The sequence below is a fragment of the Crotalus tigris genome, unplaced genomic scaffold (genome assembly GCF_016545835.1).
Source record: "Crotalus tigris isolate CLP2741 ecotype Arizona unplaced genomic scaffold, ASM1654583v1 scf7180000023780.715972, whole genome shotgun sequence".
In the NCBI taxonomy this organism is placed as follows: domain Eukaryota; kingdom Metazoa; phylum Chordata; class Lepidosauria; order Squamata; family Viperidae; genus Crotalus; species Crotalus tigris.
The window spans coordinates 113222-139953 of NW_024100181.1; the positions used below are offsets into that span (position 1 = coordinate 113222).

Sequence of the window (26732 nt, forward strand, 5' to 3'; positions counted from 1 at the left end):
CAAAAGGCCTTGAAGATATGACTATGCCAACTAGCCTGAGGACTGATGGGGGTTTGGCATGTTGGAGGTGGCTAATGGAGTCTAGGACACCCCACCTCTTCTCTGGGCAAACTTTGCTCCCTCCTATTCATCCTGCTTAGTTTTATTTTAATTGAATTTTTAAATTTAATGTCTTTATTGCTTTAGATCCTGAAGTTGAAACTCATATACTTTGGCCACCTAATGAGAAGGAAGGACTCACTGGAGAAGGGCCTAATGTTGGGAAAGATTGAGGGCAATAGAAGAAGGGGACGACAGAGAATGAGGTGGCTGGATGGAGACACTGAAGCAGTAGGTGTGAACTTAAATGGACTCCAGAAGATGGTAGAGGACAGGAAGACCTCAGGAACATTGTCCATGGAGTCGCAATGGGTCGGACACGACTTCGCAATTAACAACAACAACAATTCAAAGTCTATAAGTTGCCTAGCATTGCCTTTGGCAAGATGGGTGGCATACGAGTTTGATAAACAGATGACGGAGAGATAGAGAGACAGATGATAGATGATAGACATATACATACATACATCTTAGTGCAATGTGTTAAAACCCAGTGATGGGATCTGGGAGGACTAATAGAAAAGACTGGTTAGTGATAGAGGAATTATTTCAAGCTCCGCTTGAATTTTAAAGAGGAAAGCGATTTTGAATTTTGTGAGTTAGAGACTTTTCCATATCAATTATCCTTACCTCTGTTTCAATTAGACTGTATCACAATATTGCATAATTATTGCTGATAATAATTGTTTTATTGCCATTGGCTTTTTTGAAAATTTACAGCATGGTATTTTGCTTATATATACTGATAGCTACGCAAGATCAGTCTTAAGAGCTTTCATTATCATCAAGCAAGCAGAGTCACGAACGGCTGTAACTCAGTGCTATTTTCAACTTGAGAATTCATTGAGGAAGAAATTAGATTCTCTTCTCTATTATTCCTTAAAATAGTTCCCAGCTGGGCTCTAACACTTACACTGGAATTCAGGGCTCATTCCTTGTTCATCTTAAGCTCTGCTTAATTTCTAGGTAATCTCTTTAGATCACATTTCCTTGCTCTGGGCAATAAATTGGCAAGTATTTCTCCCTGGTTGGTAACGATTACAGCTATTCTTTTATAGAATAAATGTTACCAGTGAACTAAGTGTGACATGTTTAAAAGTAAACACTCACTGTACAGTACTGCCCTTTTGCTTAGTTAGAAACAATTTGAGCACACGGATGGTTAATAATTCCCGATGGTACTAAAGGATCTTAATATTGGTATTGCACCCTTCCAAATTCTTATTAATCAGTATGGACTAATAGAAATCTTCCTAAAGTGTATGGTTAGAACTCCTTGTACACTCCAGCTCCCAAAGTAAAGAAAAATAGAAACATTTGCCATCTGCTTAAGATATTTCAAGTTTCTCTAATGAGTGTTTTGGTGTTGCTGAACCACTAAGGAATACATAGCAACAGCTGAAGTCTCTCTAGGGCATGTTTCTCAACCTTGGTAATGTTAAGATAGGTGGACTTCAATTCCCAGAATTCCCCAGCCAGCATTAGCATTAGAAACACTGATCTAAATTGTGTATTGCAATGAACATGGAAGTTCACTACCCATAGCCAGGGAATACACTGTGGTTGTTGTATGCAACAACAAAAAAAGGTTGTGTTGATGGAAAAGTCTTCATCATGGTTCAGTCCAAGCCGGGAATAAACAAGATGGCGACTGCTTTAGAAAGAAGGTTGCAGTTTATTGGAGAGGAGAGCCAAAGAGAAAGATAGCTCTGGAAGAAAAGAGAGAGAGAGCACATGTAGGAAGTGGATTTTTATACCCTCTGGAGCCTTTTGTTTGGAGTTGTTTCCTGTTCCTGTTTGAGGCTTTGTATTTCCTGTGTCATGTATTCTGACCTGAGTCCGGGTGTGCCCTTTGGCATCTGTGAATTAATCCTATTATGTCCTGTCTTAGATTTTGGGTGGGATATGTAGATTTTAGGTGTCTTTGTCTTCTTAATCTTCTAGCTGTGGGCCTCCAATCTTTCTGGATTATTTACATCTGCATTTGTACAGAGCTAGTTTCTGCTTGGGGGAGGGAGACTTGGGGCTATTAAGAAAACTAGGCATGCTTTTCTGCTGCTTTAAGATCCATTGAGGAAATATATTTTTCTGCCCTTTTAATATTTCCCTCTCTGGGGGGCTGACTTCCCACAGTTGCTTTTAAAGATAGATTTTTGTATCTTTAATGACAGCATAACAAATGGCAGAAGGCAAGTGAAGAGAAAAGGGTAGGATATAATCCTAAATAGGTTTACTAGAGAATAAGCCCCATTAAAACAGAGCCAGTTTGGTGTAGTGATGACAGCACCAGACTAGAAACTGTGTCACTGTGAGTTCTAATTCCATCATCAGCTTGAAGCCAGTTGGTTTCTATGAGCCAGTCATTCTCTCTCAACCCTCAGGAAGCAGGCAACGGCAAACCAGTTGCAAAAATCTTGCCAAGAAAATTACATGGATTATCCAAACCATTGCCCTGAGTCAATACTGACTTGAAAACACAAACACAAAAACTGAAAAAGCAACCTAAAATATGCAGTGCTGCCCATCTACGTAATTTTCATACTTAGCAGAATTTGTTGCTTTGAACAGTGAGGTGAGTGGCATATAAATTTAATAAATAAATACATATTTACATATATATATATTAAAAAATCACTTAATGGCAGAAATTTAGAAACGTTTTTAAAGAGTATCTATCTATCTATCTATCTATCTATCTATCTATCTATCTATCTATCTATCTATCTATCGCTATCTCATATCAGACTATGCCCTCATGATTTACCTTTTTCTCCAAATCATGATTATATTTCTTTTGAAAAGGATGTTGTTGTATAATTCAAACTTTTCTGGGTAGCATAGGTTTGGGGAAACTTCTCCAATGAATAGCTTCCCAGTATTTGAAAGGCTAACAAATGTTAATTTTTGAGAAATATTTCCTCTGGCAGATGCATCTGGCAGTGTGGATAATAGGATAAAAGCTCAGGGCAAAGTCTTTGTTCCCTGTATGTTTAACAAATGCTAACTAACTACTCCTCTTGAATGCATCTAGTGAAGGAAAAGCTTTGTTCAAAGGTGCCTGATTATTTTCAGAGAGGCCAAAGAGTTGCATGCAGCAATTTAGAGGCTACTTTACTCTTAGGAAGCTGCTTAGGACACAATTCAGCAAGGATAATGCTCTGCTATCCTGGCAGATGAAAGGCCGTTGGCCTAGTAGTTGATTCATATGCTTCTTTGTCTTGTGAGTAGGAGGGATGATGGAGGCCTGGTTGGTCAGAGGCTGGAAGAAGATGAGATAACAAGCAAGAAAATGAAGAAATGGCCATGAATGTTATCTTTCAAAATTCAAGCTGAATGACAAAGTAACACATGAAAAATCTGGTTTGCAAAGTCACATTAAATTTGGTCTGACAAATATTAATATGAAAAAAACCCAATATATAATGTGTATAACATCTGATTGCAAAATGGAATGAATTATGTACATTTACCCTTCCAGTAGTTCAACCTGCATATTAAGTTTCTGGCAAAAGTTAAAGTGCAGAGATTTGATTATTCTGTGGAAAGCTCTGGTGTCAGGGAGATTTTCAGACTGAAAATCTGTTTTTAAATAAAGGAAAAACTTAGGAAAGGTAGCATTTATTTAATTACATATACTGTATAAACCTAATTTTAAAAATATGTACTTCAACGCTAGAAACATTAGAATATGTACTATAATGTTTACATTGTTGAGTTAGTAATACAAAACTAATATTTTGTTCATTTACAGTGATTAGTCTAGTAGTTAAGGCATGAGGTTAGAAACTGGGAGACTGTGAGTTCTAGTTCTGCCTTACGCATGAAAACCAGCAAGGTGATCTTGGGCCAGTCACTTAAGCTAGTCCAAACTCATCTCATAGTTTTGTTGTAGGAGGAGAAAAGAGTATAAGATATGTTTATCCCTGACACAATAAGGGGTATGTGTTTTTGTCCAGGATAAAAACTTCCTTTTTCTTAAACCACAGTTATTCTTTCATTTCTTCCCACCATCCATTCTCTTTCCTACTGATCCATTTTAAAATGGCAGTTTATTCTTGACTTACTGAAAAATGGCAGCAGCCATTTTATGTATTATGGTTATGTATCATGTCTGAGGGGGAAAAAAACTGTTGCAAAGGTTGAGAGTTTTACAGGGGATGTCCTTTCGGAGTTGCTGTGTGTGGTGGGAGAGAAAGAGGCTGAACTCTGGGGTTTTTGATTATGAGATATCTCATGATTCTGGCCTTTCTAGTCTCCTGCACCACATTTTTGACTCTGAAGAAAAATCATTTTTCAGCTAAGATATTATATATACAGTGATGATATTCAGTTATATATTTGCACCCTGGGCCAAGCAGAAGAGGTAACTGAGATTCTGACCCAGTGTCTGGAGACTGTAAGGGTCTGGATGGGGAGCATCAGGCTTAGAGTTAATCACAGTAAGATGGAATGGCTATTGATTCAGAAGCCAACTAGTCCAATAAAATTCTGCTTTTGGTACCAGAACTTAATGTAGGTCTGGAATCTAGTCATCTTCCTGGACTCACAACTCCTACTGAAAGAGCAGTTGGAAGCTATGGGCTAGAGAGCTTTTTTATAGTTTTGTCACCAGTTGAGGGCATTCCTGAAATAGAATATGTAGTTGATGGTCACTCTTGTCCTTCTCTCATCTTGCATTTGATAAATTCCAACTCATTGTATATGGGATCATTCAGAATTTGCAGCTGGTCCAGAATTCAGCAGCCTTAATAGATAATTTGCCTAGCTTAGAGCTCTGCTATATGGTCATAATGTTTAGTGCCCTTTATGGCTTAGGATATAGGTGTCTGCAAGATTACCCACTCATAAAAAAGGAATGTGTCTGTCCAGTGAGATCTAGAAAAAAAAGTCGCAAATTCTTTCCCCAATATTGTTAAGCCTGCTAGATTTTAAAATATTACACAAATGCATAAAAAAATTCAAAATACTTTAAAATTCTGAGAATAATATGAATCCAATAAAAGAAACTCAAAATACAGAAATACAGAACAGCTAAATATGTCAACCCTTTAAATGCCTTCAAGTGTTTATTCACTATATAAAGTAAAAATTCATACTGGGGAAGAAATGCACTGATTTTTAAAATGTCAACATTTGGGGGGCTTTCTCTTTGATAGCAATAGAATTGTCTCCACACTGCAAGATGCATGCTTTATTTTTCTTTTTTTAGAAAATGCCTGGAATTCCAGTGATTTTCTTTATATATAATTAAAAACCGTGCAGTCATAGGTCCGGTCCGCAATTCTTTAGAGCACTTTGTCTTTTCCTGGGATTACATGGCAGCTGCAGAAGACAGCTGGGTGATCCCACGAAAAAAATGCTTTTGAAGAGTTGTAGCCAGGTGCTCCCGCAGGCACCAGAATACCATTTTCCAAATTAGTTTTGAAGCCTGGATAGCTTTATTACAAATGATGGTCAAAGCTTGGTTGCCTGCAATCAAAGCAGGAAATGAAATGCAGGAGAATATGAAAAGCAGGTAGAAAGCAAAGATAATTAGGGTTCAAACATAGAATAGCTTTTATTTATTTTTTTTAATGGCCTCTGGGTCAATTGCATTTTAACAAATAAAACAAATGCGAGTAGCCAATGATAGAAGTGAAAGAAAGGTCTTCAAAATTTAATATTGAAAGAGAAATTTAAAATTGAATTTGCTGCAATGGAAATATACTGAGTAGAGAAGCTATGGTGGGAAAGAGGAAAGGTTAACATAAAAGAAATATGTAGGCAAAAATAGCTGGGTCTTAAGAGTGGGAAAAGGAAGAAGAAAACGTCTGTAATAGAAGATAACTAGCAAAACAGGAAAGAACCTATTTTTCTAAGAAGTCATAAAAAAGGGGGCCAGAACTCAGGCAACTGAGCATGCACAATTAATTGATTAATATTAACTGACACACCTTGCATAAATTATCTCCTAATTTTAATGTACATGTGATGTATGATTTAGTATGTAGCAGGAAATATGTAGGAGGTGGTTGGAAAGAGTGTAACCTCATAGTACCTCAGCCAATGGGGAAAGAGGAAGGATGTGGCGGCCGGGACAAATGATGTATCAAGAAGGAAATATTTTGAGTTAAAACTTTGAAGAGAACTAAGCTTTGATAGCTTCTCTCCCCGCTTATTGCAATAAACGAAACAAAAGGCCTTCACTGTGTCTTGGCTGGTTATTGGTCAGGCGAGCTTGCCTGTGGTCACAAAGGAAAGTAGCCAGAAGCACATACAGTAACAGCCAACAACAAAACAGAACTGAGCCTTGGTTCCAGGTGACCTTTTGGAAAATAAAGATGTATCAGAGTTCCGGCCAAATTAGTTTTATGGTGTTATCTACTCTTGTTGATATGTTCACAGGATATTGTCCTCTAGCAGTTAGTGTTTGGCTAGTCATTGTATCTCCCATTCTTATTAAAAGAGGAGGGGGAGATGCATTTCTTTTTAAAAACATAGCTGTATTAGATCAAACTGATAAATATTACACATGAGGCTGTTGACAACCTGTTTGTTCTTTTCACAGGCGTGGATGTTTGAAACAGTCACAATAAGAAATAGGAAAATATCTTGATTTTTGAAACAATAATGTATTTACTCTATTTGTTTTTAAAGGATATGATGGTAGCAGAAAGCTGCAGTAGTACTGTGATGTGTCTGTGCATATGCTTATGAAGTACAAAGCTTCCTTTGTTTTAAATAGAATCTGTATTTCTGAATTTGGACAATGTATTGTATCTGAGCTTGGTGCTTACAAATGTTTGTTTTGCCAGCTGCCCCTTTGTTTTCTTGGTTTGCTCCAAAGAATCATTCTGTAAGTCCTACTGGGGGATATGACACAAATGCTGCTGATGGCTCCTAATCATCACTCTCTTTTTAAATATGTGCAGTATATCCTGCAGGACGAATTCTGTGACAGAGAGTCAATAATACTTGAAGGAAGATTTTCATAAACTGAGAGATGACTTGGCTGAGTTAAATGCTTGTTTGGTGATGTGTGCCAATCATTTTACCAGGAGGCATTTCTTTTAAGTGATTGTAATCAATTCTTCACAGAAACCATCAGGTACTTATAAAAAAAATACAGTGGTCTCTCTTTCATTGGAAAAATTTTCTAGGCCACAACAGTACTATCTTTTACATGCCTGGACCAACTTTTTTGAACACATCCCATATAGCAGAGGTGTCAAACTACTGGCCCATGGGCCGGTTGCATCATATGGAACCTGTGCCCACCCCAACTCTGGCAATGCAAAAAAAGTTGTAATATGTCACGACATGCCACATGATGTGGCGAGTTTGACACCCATGCCATATACTGAAAAGGAAGATAATTGTGCACACACACATGCACAATATGTATATCCTGTCTCATTCGAACATCAACAACCAAACCAGGAAATGTGAAGAAAAACAAGTGTAGCATGGAGATTGGCCAAGGGGATAGGAAAGGACAGGAAAGAGACATTGGAAACAAAATATGATGGAAATAAGGCAAGGGGAAGTATAACTAGTGAAAAAAATGCAAGAGAAGAGAGAAATTAGCCCTATTTAGGAAGTGCCGTACAGTGGCATCCTTTGAGATACTCTGTGAGAGAGATGGATGGTCGCCAAATTTGGTACATCAATAACATTAAATCTACTTAGAGCAGAGCAGCAGTTGTTCGCACCCTCTACCCATTCCTTTGTTTCATCACCTTCATCTATTTATGCAAGTTTAGCACAGCCCCAACAGATAATTATGGGAGGGGACATCATCTTCCTATAGGTAAATTTCATATAAAAATTCCTGCAGTAAGCATTAAAGGTAGGTGGAATTGTCACACTGTCCTAAAACAGCATAGAATCATTCTATCAGTCATTGCTAGCTCCAGGGCTTTGATGATTTTGTTCAAGGAATCCCATTTTATCCTGCTGGGAGGCAGACCTAGCTAACTTTTTTTGATCTGGAGATCTAAAAAAAAAAAAAAAAAAAAGCAATTTCTGGTTAGCATTTGGATGGGAGAACAGAGTCCAGAGCTGTGGTCTTGACTGGGAAGTTTAAAAAAAATAAATCTTAGGATAACACAAATAGTAAACTGCTTTGACTTCATATCAAGAATATTGCAACAACCTGTCCATATAAACACCATCAGGAGTCCAGCTGAATGGAAAGGTGGTGTTTCTTTTATACTAGCTTCTCTTCAAAGAGTTCGTGGCTCTCAGTCCTCTTACTGCCATCTCTGATGATTACTTGTAAAGGAGAGAGATGTGAGCATGCAGTGGTAGCAAATGATTCTACTTACTTACTGTACAGCAGTTAAGTGTGGAAACTGAACCAAAAGTCATCTGGTACTAATCCTGAGGTAACCCAGAAATTTGCATGTTACCAGAGGCCTTGTTAACTCACAAGCTTGCCTTTTACCTGGTTCAGATGAACAGTAGTTTTGCATACCTGTAAATAAGGTTATTTGTCCAGATTCAACAAGGGGCACTTGCCACTTAGGGAACCCTGTGAAGGGAGAAATGAATAAGTGCTGACCAGACTCTCCCAATGATTGTGAGAATCATTTTCCCAACCCCGTTGAAGTCCAGTGTACAGAAAAGCCTATTGGGCACTATTGGGAACAGAGAACTCTTCCTCCAAGTTTCTCCTCTTGTCTTTTATATCTCTCCTGTCCCAAGCAACCCAGCCTCTTTACTGTGACAGTTCAGGCAATTGACAACCAGCAGGCATGATTAGAACATATCTGCATTTGTGTTTCTGCATTGCCCCTATCCACCAGCTCTGAGACTTGCTGTGGATTGGTCCCTACCTATTGCAGTCCTGTGGAAACAATTTTCTATCTATAAAGTAATGCCAAATGATATTGTTATAACCATAATGAGTTATAGGAAAACCATAATGGGTTATAGAAACAATTATAACTAGAAAATATACATGAAATATGTTTAATTTATACAAGTGTTTAGTATTGCTATTTTAATGGATTTCTCTGCCGGGCTGTAGTTAAACTAAATGATTGCTAAAATTCCTCCCTAACATTATACTCCACTGTTTTATTATATATTATGCCTATTAGCCCTTCTTACTAGATGCATTTACAGATCAGGAGAGAAATAACAAAGGCTGCGTAAGTAGCTCTAGGTTGTTTGCATGTCAACCTCTAAAGGACTTAGGTGAATCAATCCAGCATCTTGTTTAGGATGTTCAATGTTTTCTCAGATGTGAAAACTGTTGCTTGACAAAGATCATCTTTAAGTTTCTACACTTGCTTTACAGTTGAAACTAACTTGGGAACTTTGGACACATTTCCTTCTGTGTTCATATGTCTGGCAACCCTGGTACACCAAGGTGCGCCATGTCAGTCGATCATGCGACAGAAGTTCCCAAGAGATGGTGTTAATATCCAGGGAATTAAGAGAGGCTTTCAATGTGTCTTTGTATCGCTTCTTTTGTCCCCTGTGCAATCGCTTTCCTTGAGACAGCTCAGCATAGAAGAGCTGTTTAGGGATGTGATGATCTGGCATCTGTAAAGGAGACTGTGCTACGAGATCTCCTCTTTGATGATGACTGTGCCCTCAATGCAGGATCGGAGCAGGAAATGCAAGCCTGCATGGACAAATTTGCAGCCGCTTGTGACAACTTTGGCCTCTTCATCAACATGAAGAAAACTGAAGTGATGTACCAGCCAGCTCCAAAAGCCCAATATCAAGAGCCTACCATCACAGTAAAGGGACAAAAGCTGCAAGCAGTGGACCAATTTACGTATCTTGGTAGTACCCTCTCCTGTGCAGTGACAATTGACATTTGCAAAGGCCCAACTCTCTGAAAAAGGCTCTAAAGCTGGGAAAGGTAGAAGGAAACAGAAGAAGAAAGACAGAAGCAAGATGGATGGATTCTATTACCACGGCATTGGGAGACTTGAAAAAACTGATTGGGGATAGGTCATCATATAGAAAATTTACCTAGGTGGTCACTAGGAGTCATTTACGATGACTAAATGGCACATTAATCAGCAAGCCTTAAAGCAATTTATGGACTAATTCTTTTCTTTTCTGCTAGCAGAGAATTTTTACAATATGTTTATTAATTGACAGTTACACTTAGAAATGCCAAAAAACTACAGCTTAATATTTCAGAAAAAAAATATTTACCTTTTGTAAAATAATAGTATTAAATAACTTACATGATTAATTCTCTTAATTTATAAGTTGAAATCCTTTGCTGTCACTGCTTTAAAAGTGTCCTGCATATAGTACAAACATCAAATGTAATTTGTTGTTTGATGTTTTATTTAATTATTTTTCTCGTGTGTTTGACTAAACATCCTTTGGGAACAGAGAAAAACATTCAACCTCATTACTTCCAACTTCTGAAACAGATGCCCAAGAAACAAACTCCTAACCTGTATTAGCAAGATGCTCTAATTTGTGTTATATTTGTTCACCCTTTGTTAGCAGATTGGCAGATAAAAGAAATAAAGGTGTGGAGGAGATGTGAGGTGATGTGGGATTATAATCAAGGGTGGGTTCTGGCATCCAAATAGCTGGTTTTTTTTATTTATTTGTCTGGCATTTGAAGCTGGGTGGCAGTGTGGTGTTCTTGTGTCTTTGTCTTTGTTCTTACATCATTTGCTTTGGCACCCAACAAGCTTCCTTCCCAGCTGGAATTTTTTTACAATGTTTTTGCATTAACAACAACAACAACAACATAGGAATCTGAAATCCTAACCTCCAGAATGATTTTGTTTCCAATAATACCTCTGAAAACAAACAGGTTCCATAGATATTCTTAGTCAAAATAATTGTGACAACTGCCCCCTCCTTTTTTTAATATGTTTGGAAATGTTTCCAGTTGCCCAGGAAAAAATAACTCCAACATATAATAAGGAACATCCCAGAAATGCTGCTGAAGGAATGTTTAGCCATATTTTTGGCCATGGTAGATATTTCATGATTGTACGTTCTGTAACCATTTAAAAAGGTCACCTATAGAATAGCATTAACCTCATTTCCTGATAAATTTGACATTTCACCGATACAATTCATGAATACTTTAAATAGAGTTTTTTCTTTTCCTCAAACTGTGAAGATCTTCATAGTTTGGAATGAACCATTCAACACTCTGAATATATTCACTCTGAAGTAATGTTTTTTTTTTAAATTGAATTTTTGAAATTTTACAAAAACAAAACAACCCATCCCCAACCCTCCCCAACCCTCCCATTCCCTCCCCCGGCCTTCCCAGAGCTGAACATAGGCTTAATTAAAATTTCTTCAAAAAATCTTAAAAAAAGATATAAACCATGAATAAATCTAAATATTAAATACATTAATTAAACAAATTATAAGATAATTAACAATAATATATATATAAAAAAACATAGATACCAAAAGAATAATACTTGAGAGGAAAAAGAATAAAGAAAAGGAAAAAAGAAAAAGATAAAAGAAAGTATAATAAAAATAAAAAATAAAAATAAAAAAAGGAATAAAATCTATAAGTTGTTTTAAATTTTAAATATAAGTTATTAAAAAACTAAATAATATTTTTTAATATCCAACTTACATTGTATAAAATCTATCCATTTTTTCCATACCGCAAAATACTTCTCTTGCGATTGATCCTTCAAGAAAGCCGAAATCTTTGCCATTTCCGCCAAATAAGAAACTTTAAAAAACCACTCTTGCAAAGTAGGCAAAGATTCCTTCTTCCAACATTGCCCTACTAACAACCTTGCAGCTGTAATTAAATTTAACATCAATGTGGTCTCTTTAGTATCACAATCAGTAACAATACCTAGCAAAAACAATTGTGGGGTAAATTTTACCCTCCTTCTAAAAATTCTTTGAATATTCCACCGTATCTTAATTCAAAAGGCTTTTATATTTTTACACGACCACCAGATATGATAGTAAGTAGCATCCAAACAACCACATCTCCAACATTTAGGCTGTAAGTCAGGATACATACGAGACATTTTTTGTGGATCAAGGTGCCATCTGTAAAACATTTTATAAAAATTCTCCCTTAAGTTCTGGGCTTGTGTAAATTTGATATTCCTCACCCAAATAATTTCCCAGGTATCTAGTAGAACTGGTTCACCAAAATTTTGTGCCCATTTAATCATGCATTCTTTAATTAATTCTGCCTCTGAGTCCAATTCTACTAGCACCCCATAAATTCTCTTAATATGAGTTCGTCTTTGATCTTTTACTTGTTTAAGAAAATTTTCATCTTCTCTAAGTAAACCCACATTACGATCTAACTTCCATCTATCCACTATTTGTCTATACTGAAACCATGAGTATATAATGTTTTCTTGTGCTAGATCTTCCAAAGATTTTAACTGCCAGTTTTTACCATCCCATCTAAGTAATTGTGCGTAAGAAACACCATCCATCTTAACTCCTCTCCTTATCCCCTCTATCGCATGCCAAGGTATAGCCCATAATGGGATTTTAAAATCACTTCTATAATATTTCCTCCAAACCGAAATAAAGAAATCCTTATAATATGAGATTTAAAAACCCTGTCTACTTTTTTATTAAAAATTAAATAGGCATGCCATCCAAAAAGCAAATCCCAACCCTCCAAGAGGAGTATTTCTACATTTGTTAAATTAACCCAATCACTAATTAATATTAAGACCACCGCATCATAGTACAATTTCAAATTCGGTACCTTGAGTCCACCTCTCTCACGAATGTCTTGTGTTATTTTAAGCTTTACTCTTGGTTTTTTCCCCGCCCAAATAAATTTATTGATACCTTTCTGCCATTCATTTAAATTAATCTCATTCTTTAAGATAGGTATCATTTGAAATAAAAAAAGGAACTTTGGCAGAACATTCATTTTAATCACCACAATTCTTCCCAAAAGAGATAATTGCAATTTCTCCCAATTTTTCAAGTCTCTTTGTATCCTGACCCACAACCTTTCACAATTATTTTTATACAATTTTACATTAGAAACAGATAAAGTAACCCCCAAATATTTTACCTTATCAACAACCTCAAAATCTGTCAACTTAACCAAAGTCTGCTTATCCAAATTGGTAATATTTTGGGGTAATATTTTAGTCTTGCTATTATTAATTTTAAAACCCGAAACCCGTCCATATTGGTATATCAATTGTAATAACTCTACTACAGAATAAGTAGGTTGGGACAGGGTAACCACCAAGTCATTTGCAAAAGCTCTTAATTTATATTCTTTTTTATTAACTTCTATTCCTTTTATTTCCTGTGATTCTCAAATTTTAATCAGCAATATTTCCAAAGTTAAAACAAACAGCAATGGTGACAATGGACATCCCTGTCTAGTCCCCTTTTCTATTGTGAAAACCTCTGATAAACCCCCATTAACAATAAGTTGTGCCGTTTGTTTTTGATAAATAACACCAAGAGCTTGTAAAAATTTTTCTCCAAAATTCATTTTCTCAATTAATCTTAACATGAATTGCCAATTCAGCTGGTCAAAAGCTTTTTCAGCATCTAAAAATATCAACCCTGCAGGAACTTGATTATTTTTATCTAAATATTCTAATAAATTAATAATTTGTCTGACATTATTCTTCATGTACCTTCCAGTTATGAAACCCATTTGATCCTTATGTATAACCTGGTGCAAAACCCTCATAAGCCTATTAGCTAGGATTTTTGCAAAAATCTTATAATCTACATTTAAAAGAGATATAGGTCTATAATTCTTTGGTAAAGTAAGATCTTGATCTTCTTTTGGGATTAAAGATATAAAAGCTCTACCCCATGACGGGGGAATCTCTAAACCCTGTAATATATTGTTAAAAAGCTCTCTTAAAGGTTGAATCATCTCTTGTACCAAAGTTTTATAATAAATAGATGTCAGACCATCCGTACCCGGTGCTTTACCTAATTTTAATTCTTTAATCACTATCTCAATTTCCTCACTAGTAATTAAACCATTAATTTCTTGTTTCTGATCTTCTGTTAGTTTGGGGAAATTGGCTTCATTTAAATAATTATCTATATCTAAAACCTGTATTTTAGTACTCTTGTATAATTTTTGATAATAATCTAAAAAGATTTCTTAATCAAATCCTTATGGTATACCAATTTACCATTATAATTTATTTTATCTATAATTCTCTGTCTCTGTTTCTTTCTTAATTGATAAGCCAACCATCTCCCTGGTTTATTAGCATTACAAAATGTATTTTGTTTAATATACAGTAAGTTAGTTGCAGTTTGATCAGCCATCAACATATTAAATTGTGTTTTAAGCAATTTTATAGATTCTTTAACCTTTTCATCTGTAGGATTTGAAATCAAAATTTTTTCTTTTAATTTAATCTCATCTTCCAATTCCTTACGTTTCTGAATCTGCTTTTGTCTATGAGCATTATTCATTTGTATCAAGATCCCACGCATGAAAGCTTTACCTGCATCCCATACCATTGACATTGAAGTTCCCTTATGCATATTTAAGACAAAATAATCCTTTAAGTGCTCCTTTAATTTTTGAACATTCTTTTCTTGTCTAAATAGATTTTCATTCATCTTCCACGATCTCCTCTCCTCTCTTTCATCAACCAACTCCATCCAAACTGGACTATGATCCGTCAATGTCCTAGGAAAATTTTTAACATTCTTTACCCTAAAATATAAGTCAGTTGTAATAAAAAAAAAGTCAATTCTTGAGAAGGATTGGTGTCTATCTGAAAAGAAAGTAAAGTCTCTCTCCTCCTGATTGCGTTCACGCCAGTAGTCTCGTAGCTCCCAGTCCTCTTTCAAATCAAAAAAAGCTTTAGGTAATTTAGCCTGTTTAAAAGAAATAGAAGATCTTTCCTTGTCTGTTTGTGCATCTAACACACCATTCCAGTCGCCCATTAATATCACAGATCTATAATCCAACAAAGTTAATTTCTGATGTAACAATTTGTAAAATTGTTCCTGTTGTTGGTTTGGTGCGTAGAGTTCCACTATAAGTATTTTCTTACCATATAAGCCAACTTCAATCATAACATATCTCCCTTGAAGATCAGATTCTACCAAGCAGGCTGATAAGTTTTGCTTAACATAAATAACTACGCCCCCTTTTTTTCCCAGGAGCAGAAGATACAAAGTGAGATCCCAAACGAGCATTGACTAAATATTTTTGATCTTTAGCTATAATATGTGTTTCCTGCAAACAAATAATATCATTATTATGTTGCTTTAAATAATGAAAGATTTTCTTTCTCTTCTGAGGGGAATTAAGGCCATTAGCATTCCAAGTCAGGAGCTTTACCATCTCCCTTAACCAGAAGCCTGGAGAAGACTGCTTGAAGATCTGCCATTGAAGAATGTGCTGCAGAACTCTTGGGTCTTGCTCCTCCCACCGGCAACAAGCACTTTCTTGAAGAGATTCTTTAACTTCTTTCCTCTGTTGTTCCTTTTCCTTGCGTCTATGCGCTGCACAGGTCATTCTTTGCTCTTTAATCTCTGCTTGTCGCGACCACTCTGACTGTAACTCTCCAACCACCATCACGCCTAATCCTTCAGACTGCTGTTCCACCTCTTTACCATCCAGAACTTTCTGCATCATAGATGATGGTGAGCCTGCTCCCAGGACCGAACTGTAAAACTCCTTTGCTTTAGTGACTGTATTAAGTCTATAACGCGTCCCCGCATGGCTCAGAACAATCCCCATCGGAATCTCCCATCTGAATGGCATCATTCTTTTTTTAAGTTCATTAGCTAAAAAAGCAAAATCTTTTCTCTTTCTTAGAATTTTAGATGGGATCTCCTTTAAAATAATGACATCTTGAGCAGCAATCTGAAACCTCTTGTTATAGAAAGCTTGTATAATTTCATTACGCAGAGATCTCTTTGCAAAATAAATCACCACATCTCTTAGTAAGTTTTTCTGTTTTGCGACCCAAGAGTTAACTCTGTATACTTTTTCCACTTCTCTAAGTATTCCTTCTTTCTCCCTCTTCAAAATGAGAGCAAAGTCATTCACCACAATCTCTGTCAAATCTTGATGCATATCCTCTTTCAGACCTCTGATTCTTAAAGCATATTCCATCTCCCTATACTGAGACATAACAATGTCATCTTGTGAAATTTCCATCTTTTTTTCCATGCCTTCAAACTTATCTTCCAAGATGTCAACCTTATCTTCAACCTCTTCGACCCTAGAGTCAAGCTTCTCAACCACAGAAGCAAGTCCTGATAGAGCCATAACTATATCTTGCCTCAAAATAGTATTATTCTGCTCTAACAGGTTCTTCATTTCCCCTCTAATTTCAGTTTTATTCTGATCTAGAAGCTCCTTCATTTCCCCTCTAATTTGAGTTACAGTATTTCCCATAATATCTTTCATATCTTGTACAGATATTACTGGCAGAGGAGGAGAAGATGGTGGTGTAGCTTTAGGTTGTTGTGCCGGTAAAATCGCAGGAGAAGAAGCCACCTTAGGAACTGTAGAGGCTGCTTGCCTCTTTGAAGCCATTTTTTAAAAAAGTTCTTATTTCCTCTTTCTTCCTTCTTAAAAAAACAATAAAAAAAATCCTCAAAGAATAAAAAACAAAGGAGAGTTTAAAAGATATTTCAAAAACACAAAACCACCTTCAGAAAAAGAAAAAAAGTTTAAAAAGAAAAAGATATATAATCCATAACGTTCCGTTTGACTCACTTTTTTTCCCCCGGAAAAAAACTTTCAAATCGCGATTTTACTTTCACTCTCCACACAAGCAAAAAACAAAAAAAAAAAAGATCAGTCTAAACTAAAAAGCAAATAAAACTCAATAAATCCAATCCTTTATCCAGCTCTGTCCGCTTTTTTAAAAAAAATCACTCACCCGGTCCCTTTAAGCGCGGAGATGGTAGCGGCGTTTCACTTTGTTCCCAAAGGAAACAAAGACAGCTGGGAGGCGGAGGCAACCCGAACTCCGAGGGAGCTCTCTTTCCACCCCCCAAAAAAAATCCCTGGGGGGTTTGAGATGCTCTACCTCTATTCGGGTGGTTCTCTTCCCCCTCCCTTCGCCCGGGAGGGAGATTTCGAGCCGCGGGACAACTGGTGACTGCTGTGCTCCGCGGTTCTCACGCTGTCCCAGGAGGACGGCTACAATGTAGCCGCCATCATCGACGCTAACCACCGGAAGTTTCCACTCTGAAGTAATGTTTGTTATTTGTGTCCAGATAGGTATAGGATTCACTGATTTAAGTTCCTGTTTAAAAAATTAGCTAAATGTATGACAGTCATTGAAGAGGCAGGTGAGAAGACATTGCAGTTTGAGCAGACTTTACTATTTTTTTCCCCTTTGGCCTCCAAATAATCTAAAACTGTGTAAATTTCAACAATCCTGAAAAGCATCTCCACTCATATGTAGTGTCATTTTATTAATGGGTTTCCTTGCAATGATTCCTTGCAATCATATGTTTAGAAGTTATAGAACAAAGGCCCCCAACCTATGGGCCCACTACCAGGCCATGGTCTCTTGCCCACTGGGCCACGTGATGGCTGGTCAGTATGTATGTATGTGTGTGTGCATGCTCAGTTCTCCTTGGGCTGGAGCTAGCCGAGCCATGAGCTGTGAGCCTTGCACTGGCATTAGTCAAGCTATGACCCTTGCACCAGCGCTAGCCGAGCCACAAGTCTCGCACCAGCGCTAGCAACCTCATTTACAGAGCGTGCATGCTCGCGGCCCCGTTCATGAGCACACACACACAGTCACATTAGCATGTGTGTGCATGCACACATAAAGATGCCTGCCCCTTCCTTTCCCACCGGGCCACCAACCCAGAAAGGTTGGAGACCCCTGTTGTACAACATCAAAAAACAGGCATGCATAACAGTGCAGCTTTGGTGCATTAGGCCGCTCTATGGGTTACTTTGCAGACTATTTGCTTCCTAATATCTCTTGTAGGACCTGAAAATCACAAACACTCATTGTTTTAATACTGTAATGGAAAGCAGCTGTTGAACTGTGCCTGTCTAAGATCATCATGTTCAAATTCTGTTCAAAGTACTTTAGAAAAAAGTTAATGCAGTTGTTCTCATGTTGTGCTGCTGTTGTTTTTTTTTAAAAAAAATCATCTAGCACTGTCATGGGGAACAGTTTCTCCAATTTACAGGTTTCTGGATCTACTTTCTGCACATGTTATTTCTAGTATTTCAATGAATTGGAATTGCAAGTCTTTTAAAATCAGTCTAACTATTGTAAAAGCCAACTCTTCTAGACCCAGTGCTGCTTAGCTAATAGATAGAATCAGAAGGCTCTCATGCCAACTCTAAGACTAAATGTTGTTGCCCCTTCATTGTGAATTTATACAATTATGTTTGACCATTTAGTGCACAACTGAAATTATTCTTTGAGGGCTAGCCTATTTTATTTATTTTGATAAGCCTGCTGTAGGCCAAAGAATGTTCAAGGTCCAGTGACATCAGTGTATTGATGGCATTCAGCTCCAATCAGACATAATACTTGAATTTGGAAAAATTGTGCATATTTTTAACCATTGCATGCATAAGGTGATATATAGGATCAGGGTAAAAAAACAGCATAAATAAATATGGGTTTGAACAGTTTTATTTTTAGGGTATTTAATGATTTCTCTGACTATTATTTCTGATTGTTTTGGTATTTTTTTAAAAAAACTTTATAAGCTGCCCAAGATCACAGCAGTGAGATGGGCAACCATATACATTTAATAAATAAATAAACCTTGATAAGCTATACACTTTATGAATTTGTTGCTGAGAACAGCAGTCTTACATACGTATCATTTTGATATTTTCTCATGCACTAAAACTTCCTACCACCACTTTGATCCCCTTTGGAAACTTCCAAAGCTAGTTCTATTCTGAATCATAATCCATGACGACAAAAGTAGACCCCCCCCATCATTTTGTAATGCTTTACCCAATCCAGGATAAAAAAAAGTTTATATTGATTTAAAATAGAACATTCAAAATGCTTGCTTAATTTTAACCAGACTCCAGATGTCTGACATATTGACCTTTAAAGCAATAACAGTTTTATATTATGGGGAGGATCACATTTTTATGTTGGTCATACAAAGGTCAGTGTGGTGGGGATAAACATTTTTATGCTTTGTATGTATCCCTATACTTATTTCAGCAAGTACTGTTTATGTATAAAAAAAAGAATAAATTCACAGAGAATTTACCAAAAAAAAAAAAAAAGGTAGTTCAGTCAGTAGAAATGGTTTGGTGGTACTGTATAAGACTTTATCATTCATATCAGTCACTTTTTAAGTGCCATCTCAAGTGCATATTCTTTCTTAGCTGGCTTCAAGGCATTCTGACAATCCAATCAATGAAACCAATATAACTGTAGTAGAATATGAAGGTGAGAAATATTTCTGAAATTCAGGCTCATATCTAAGACATTCATTCATTGGGGAACTTTAAAAAAATCACCAAGGATTGGATGCAGGAGATCTCTTAATTTCAATATTATACTTATCTACTGGGACCAAAATTATTGAATTCAAGGAGATCTGCAAGACCGTATTGCCGAATTAATAAAAAAAACAGATATGCTGATAAACATGTTTACAAACATGACTGAGTCTTATATTGAGGTCAGAATAGTAGCATCCTGCTTTCCATACAATCAGAGAATGAGAAGACTGAGACTAAACAGTTCAGGAGTGGGTAATTTAGAAGTAACCTGGAGAGATTTAGAATGCATGCTTGTGGATACCTAAAATTATTGAACCTTATTCCTTTAAAAAAAAATTAGACTTGGCTTAACTGCGTATTTGCATTTTAATTGCTTTTCCTTTTCTTCTCTTCTGTCTTTTAGTTAAATAAATCCCAATTGTTGATTTCTGGATTATTGTTCAGTTTCTTCCTCATACTTTCTTCCCTGTCAGGGCTAACCTGGTGTTTAACAGCCATTGAACATCTGGCCATCTCTATACTCCTCTACAGAAGCAGACCGACTTGAATGAAGAAACAGGATGAGAGTTACTACAGGTAGTCCTTGACTTAAAATGGTTTATTTAGTCACTGTTCAAAGTTACAGCAGCATTGAATAAAGTACTTATGACCATTTTTCATTACCTTTGCAGCATCCCCATGGGCATGTGATCAACATTCAATGCTTGGCAACTGGTTCATATTTATGACAGTTGCTGTATCCCGGGGTCCTGTGATCACCTTTTGTGATCGCCTGACAAGCAAAGTCAATGGGAAAGCCAGTTTCACTTAACAACTGGGTTACTAACTTAACAACTTCAGTGATTCATTTAACAATGGTGGCAAGAAATGGTGTAAAATGGGGCAAAATTCACTTAACAACAGAGATTTTGGGCTCAGTTGTGGTCATAAATCAAGGACTACCTGAACTGCTACACTCACTACCTCAGAACTATTATACAGCATGTGTACAGCATACCAGAAGGCAGTTATTCCCAATCAATTAGCCCTGTCTCAATCCAAATATTTGAACATCCCATAATAGTCTTGGTAAACTTTACTGCCTCAGAAATCATATACTTAGGTTATTGGTTTTCTACTTACCCAAATCATTTATCTCAAAGTAAAATTTCATTCCAGTTCCTATGTGGTGTACAAGTACCTGCTATGGTGTCTAAGCATATGGTGTCTAAGCTTTCTTTTATTTCCTCTTGGTGACAATTAGATTTTTAAAAAATACAATGAATTTTATGTCCTTTAAATATACAGGATTGCAAACATGTAATTATTTAAAGTAAATTATGCCATTACTTTGCAAAGCACGGCAACAAACCTTTGGCTCAGGTCTGAGGAACCTCTAACTCAACATCCAGAGGATGTTACAATAGTATCAGGCCAATCTGGGTCTGCTTTCCACCTATAGATGGGGCAAGAAAAATGCCCTCTGCCTGTTTGAAGTTCTCTGAACAAGAGATGATTTGACTGCCACATGCTTTGCCTCTCTTGTGCTGAAGGAACTAATGCCTGATAGAAGAATCAGGGATGTATGGCCACTTCAAACCTGTAATTCTCTCAGCCATAATTCAAAAAGGATGTGACATGAAAGACAATAAGACACCAATCTCCTTTCTAAGAAAGCCAATTAAAGAGTGGGATGTAAATTGAATATTTTAGAATCCAGACAATTAACAGCTGTCTACGTTTGTACCTCCCTGATGGAAATGAAAGCCTAGGCTAGGGCCATGCTGGCTCAGGAATTCTGGGAGTTGAAGTCCACGGGGCATAAAAGAGCCAAGGTTGCCTACCCCTGACTTAGGCCAGATGATTCTAGACTTCAAGACAAAAATGAGGATGATACTTCAATTACTGAATCTGGACATTTTTCTTCTTACAGAGATTGGCTTTTGAAAACAAGAAGGAAGACCATTGAAGGCATTGAAATATTAATATAGCTTTATATGTATTTTTCCAGATGTGGCATCTTGACATCACTTGTCAAAGTAGGTTTGCAGCTTAAAGAATTCAGTAGGAGACCTTTTCACATGATGTCGTTTTTAATGTTTTTCAACTGTGCTCTGCAGAAATAAAATATGTGCCAGCTCAACTGAAGTTTAGAGCTTGCTGAAATTTGTTGAATTTTGGAATGGTGCTAATGCTTTAATTTAGAATGAGAGCCAGGGGCATGTGAAGGGGCAATAAAAAAATCAAGATGGCAGTCACAACCCTGTATTTGATTGATTATGCACCATCAAGTCATTTCCCACTCCTAGCAACCACACAGATAGATTTTCTCCATGATTTATTCCTAACCTGTTCTTTCAGATCTCCCAACAGTCACTTAATGTCACTGTAACTGACAATGACTGTTGTGGTGGAATTAAAAGGGAAGGCTTTAATTGAAGGCATTTGGCTGCCATATTGATTTTGTCGTATCACTTCTCTGCAGATACCCATGAATGAGAACTGTGTTCTCTTCAAACATGATTTGGGAAAAAAGATTTGGAACTTGCAGCTCAACTTTTTTTTTTTTTTTTTTAGACTTTATGGCACCTTGAAAAAAAGTCCCTCTTTGTAAGACTGCATGAGCTTGAATAAGGAAGTTCTCTAAAGCATCCAAATTAATAATAGAGAAGTGCTGTGCTTAAGTATTTCTTCCCAATTATTTCTGACATGTGCCAAACCTTATTTATAACCATTGATTATATTGTTCTTATTTGAATGATTGTTCTATTATATTTTAATGTAATATTACCTCATTGGTTGTATTTCTATAAATTGTTTGCATTTATTTGCGTGACAGAAGACAAGGACTTATTTTAATAAATAAAATTAACCTGTAGAACTTTTATTGCATCACAGCTTGTGATGTGAACACTATAATTTTGTTCTTTAATTTGTGTGTATAGTATACACATGATATTTTGTTAGGCTACTCAGAACCTGTAATTATCATGGATACTTATGAACATTTATGAATTTAGAAGTATGAACTTCTATCTATAGGATGAATGTCTCCACTGTAAAATTTTCCATGGACATTGTTTATCTGGTTTTTGTGATAATGCAGAAATAGTTTTTGTATTCACAAACATATTTTGAAAACTTCACATGATTAGTCAACTCTTATTGAGACCCATTGTGAAAGTAAACCTTAACAGTTGTTTGTTTGCTAAATATTCCAGACAATTTATCCACACAAGGGCTTCTGAAGATAGAATCAGATCTCCCAAGGAGCAGAAATACAATGCAAAGAATTACAGCCAACAAATTGACTCAGAATTGGAGTATTTTCAGGATCAGCTTCTCCCAATGTTTCTGACTATTTGAAAGAACAAAGAGAAGAGGATCCCTCCAGATCCTTAGGAAATGACATCAGCAAGGGCCTTGGAGAGAGATCTTTTCACTGCTTGCACATCCCCCAGCCCCTTGGCACAGCAAGAACCATACAGTAAAATCTGTGATTTTTAGTTTTAGAAAGGTCATTAAATGGCTTTTTCAGCAGATACTATGACACAATAATATTGTGAAATGGTCCTTCTCATAATCTAGGAATTGGTTGAAATAGGAGAAAAGAAGATGCATTGCATATGTTCACAGCCTTGGGTTGTTTGTAAAAATAATAAAGGCAGGATACAAAAATAGTTATTTTACTGATCTTTGCTGTTAAATTTTGATTTATACCATTTTGTTACCAATTTGTGTATTTTCCCCCATTTATAAAAACAGAGTATAGGAATTGTTTATTCAGTAACAAATGCAATAACATATAAGGTCCATAAATAACAGATAAAAATAAATAGTAATTGTGGTACAGTGCTTAGCTTGCTTTCTTTTATTATCTGGTAGATAAATATCTATTGCTGATATTTGTGTGTGTGGGAGAGGGAGGGAAGGAGGGAGAGAGGGAGAGAGAGAGAGAGAGTGAGCGAGAGAGAGAGAGAGAGAATGAGAGAGAGAGAGAGAATAAGTACAGATCAGACTTTATGTGGCATTTTCTTTTTTCTGAGCAAATTGACAGTTTAAGTTTATGGTATGTGAAATTGTGAATAAGAGTTGTATTTTTCCAATCTGATACAGAATGACCAAATACTGTGCTAACTGAACTCTTGTTTTATCTTTTCTTCTATTGTTGTAGGAAATTAAATGTTGTTTTTCAATAAAGTTATAGCTTCCCTCCAGACAGCTCAAATTGGAACTGAAGTGCCTGAAAATCTGCTCAGGTTTCTGCTACGAAGTTAACTTTAGAACAGAAATGAAGTGTAAAATGAAATGTTAAAATACTGGAGATGTTTACACTATGAGTTATGATCTAAAAATCAGACCATAAAGATCATAAAGCCTTGCAGCATTTCAGAAATTGTTGTTTAGAAAGTTAAAATTATAATCTGTTGTGGAGGACAGAGATAAAAATGAATTTCAGTGTATTCCACTTTTAATCCTTAGCATTGTTGTTGCAACATCACTATAAGCAGCATTATTGATTGAACAGAAGTAGCATCAGTCAAGATGTGACAATTTTAACTTCTGTTTCTGGATCAGGCAGCTTCAGCCATATGAAGAGCTTTCGTTCTTCGATGGCTGCCTTTCTCTCTACCGGTAGACTCTTATGCAGGTCTTAAATCACCCTGGAGGGGCGACCACCATCGAGGAGGCTTTTGCTCGTCTAGGGTGGAGCGGCGACTCCCCCTACAGTCTGAGCTAACTCGGTAGGGCCGATGGAGAAGAAAATTGGTCAGTAAAATGGCCGATCACTTCGCTGTGCCAGCTGAAGTCAGAAAATAATCTAAGCATAAAGAACCACCATGGTGAATCCGGGTGAGACCTTTCCTCCCTCTCTCTGTCTTGAATTGTTTTTCCTTCTACTTTTTCTTTTTTGCCTGTAAGAGCCTTGTTGGAATTATTTCCCTGGCTTGGAAAAGCAGCTTCTACTTAACTGAGAATAAAGAGAAATTGACTTTGCCTGATAAGCAGTTTACCTATGGTTTTGAGGACCAGGAAAAGCAAAGACTGAGATTTGAAATATCAAAGAAACAAAATTTTATGGTTAAGAGAAACAGAGGGCCAATGCAAAGGCCAAGATGGTTTACATGGATTCAAATGATACTGCAAGCAATAAAGAGAGACTTATCAGTTGGAAGGGAAGCTCTGTTATGAAAACCTACCTGGCAGAAGAAGAAGCCCAGAATAAGACTGAAAAGAAGTGAAATTTAAAATTGTATGTAATGAATTAAAGGTAATTTAGAATTATGGACTGATTTAAGGACTAAGATTATGTAAGAGAAATGGGCGATTAATGGAAGATATGTATTAAATTGACTAAGAATGTACTTTTTGAATTGATGGGTTTATCGATATGAAAATTATTATTTTTAATAAGATGATTTGTTTGTTTGATGTCCAATGGATTGAAATGATTTAAGGTTTGATACTATCTTTTCAGCTTAAAAAGTAAGAAAAAAGGGGTGATTAATGGAATATATATATTAAATTGATTAAGAATGTGGTTTGGTTTTTTTTAGAATGATAGGTTTATTTGTAAGAAAATTATTATGTAATGTTGAGTTAACCTAATAAGATGATTTGCTTGTTGGATAACATGGATGTGATTAGTTATGAAAATTAACTGGATGAAATTTGAATTCTGTCAAATGGACTTAAATGACTTAAGGTTGGACTTTAGTTGTTAGTTTAAAGAGATTGATTGATGGATGGATTAGATACATATAGGATAGATGCATATTTTATTTTAAATAAGGGATATTAGTGGAAGAAGAAATAAATAAGATCTATGATAAAATTAAGGAATTAGAATATATTTGGAAGGGATACCCGAACTGATAATGTTTGTACTTAAAGTTATTTTGATTATGGTAGTGTAAATTTATAAAGCTTTAAAAACAGGTTTAGATTGAATAAATTTAAGCTAGAATTGGATTATTTTAAATAAAATATGGTATTTAAGGGAAAAAGAGATGGAATATTTGATGTATTGATTGAATTATGTATATATGTTTTGTTTGCGGATGTTTGACCACCCTAACACCGTGGTGTGTCTTGAGTACTTTGTTTTAAAAATCAAAAAACCAATAAAACTTGTCTTTTAAAAAAAAGATGTGACACCCTCTTAGTTGCCTTCTATTGGACACATAATTTCTGCTCACCAAATTGTTCCCTTTTTGATGCAGAATAGATTCTAGATAGATAGATGATAGACATATAGATGATAGAGACAGACAGACATAGAATCCTGTTATTAACGCTTCTACTATTTTATTGCTTGCTTATTCAGTTCTTCTTTTTGATTTTGCTAAAGTTTTGTCCCATTTTTGTCAGTTAATTTTTTTGATGTTTTGCTGAAGTTTAATAGCTAAAAATCAAGCTATTGTTTTTTGCTAGCTGAACTAAGCGGTGTTGTTTGCTTTGATTTGAATGTGTGAATGTGCAAATTGAATCAGAAATGACCCACAGAAACTTTTGAACACATTCCTAATGAATAAATGTTTTGACAAATGTGAAAGTGAAATAAATAATAATAGTATCATGTTTATAGGATGCTTTTTATTGAATTAATCCAGTAGAAATTGCATAGTATTCTATGTAAGAAGCAGGGATATTTTACTTCTAAAATATGAATGACTAGAGAGAAAACAGGAAAAATTGTGCGTAAATATATGTCCATTTAGTCCCAGAGAACAATCAATGTTATGTGCTCAGATATCTTTTTATCATCCAAGTTAATCCACAATTAACTTGGAAAGAGATGCTAAAAATGTAGTTTTCTTTGCTGCCTGACCTGTAACATACACATTCAATATTTGTGTCAAAATCAATTTCTCCATTAGTCACAATCAATGGATACTAGTGGGCAGAACTTCACTACCTGTTCTTACTAGATTAATTCCATACATTTATTACATAGATGGTATAATATGATGTAGAATAGTAAAGAGTCATAAAAATATCTGGACAGAAATATTTAGAGTTATTCTCAGCACAGTTCAAAGGCATAAAAGAAGACAGTGGGAACAATGGAAATACATGCAGGAATCAATACAACCTTTTTTGGGATTACATCATGGATTTTTCTACTTTTACCCAGATTTTACTACCGTACCTTTCTTTGTATTATCTGGAGGAAACTAAATTGCCTTAAGCTGTTATAGATTCTGCTGTTCAAATGTTTGTCTAACAGTTTGCTGAACCTGAAGAGTAAAGT

At 36.0% G+C, this 26732-nt stretch overlaps 1 long non-coding RNA gene across 1 annotated transcript in view; it reads left to right on the forward strand.

Annotated features, from left to right (window-relative positions):
* LOC120298211 overlaps nucleotides 1-23318 on the forward strand; it is a 52754-nt gene extending 29436 nt beyond the window's left edge. The window contains exons 7-9 of the long non-coding RNA XR_005554000.1: nucleotides 19972-20074; nucleotides 21411-21516; nucleotides 22699-23318. This is a non-coding gene — a long non-coding RNA (uncharacterized LOC120298211). The remainder of the gene's footprint in view (nucleotides 1-19971; nucleotides 20075-21410; nucleotides 21517-22698) is intronic.
* Nucleotides 23319-26732: the final 3414 nt, after the last annotated feature.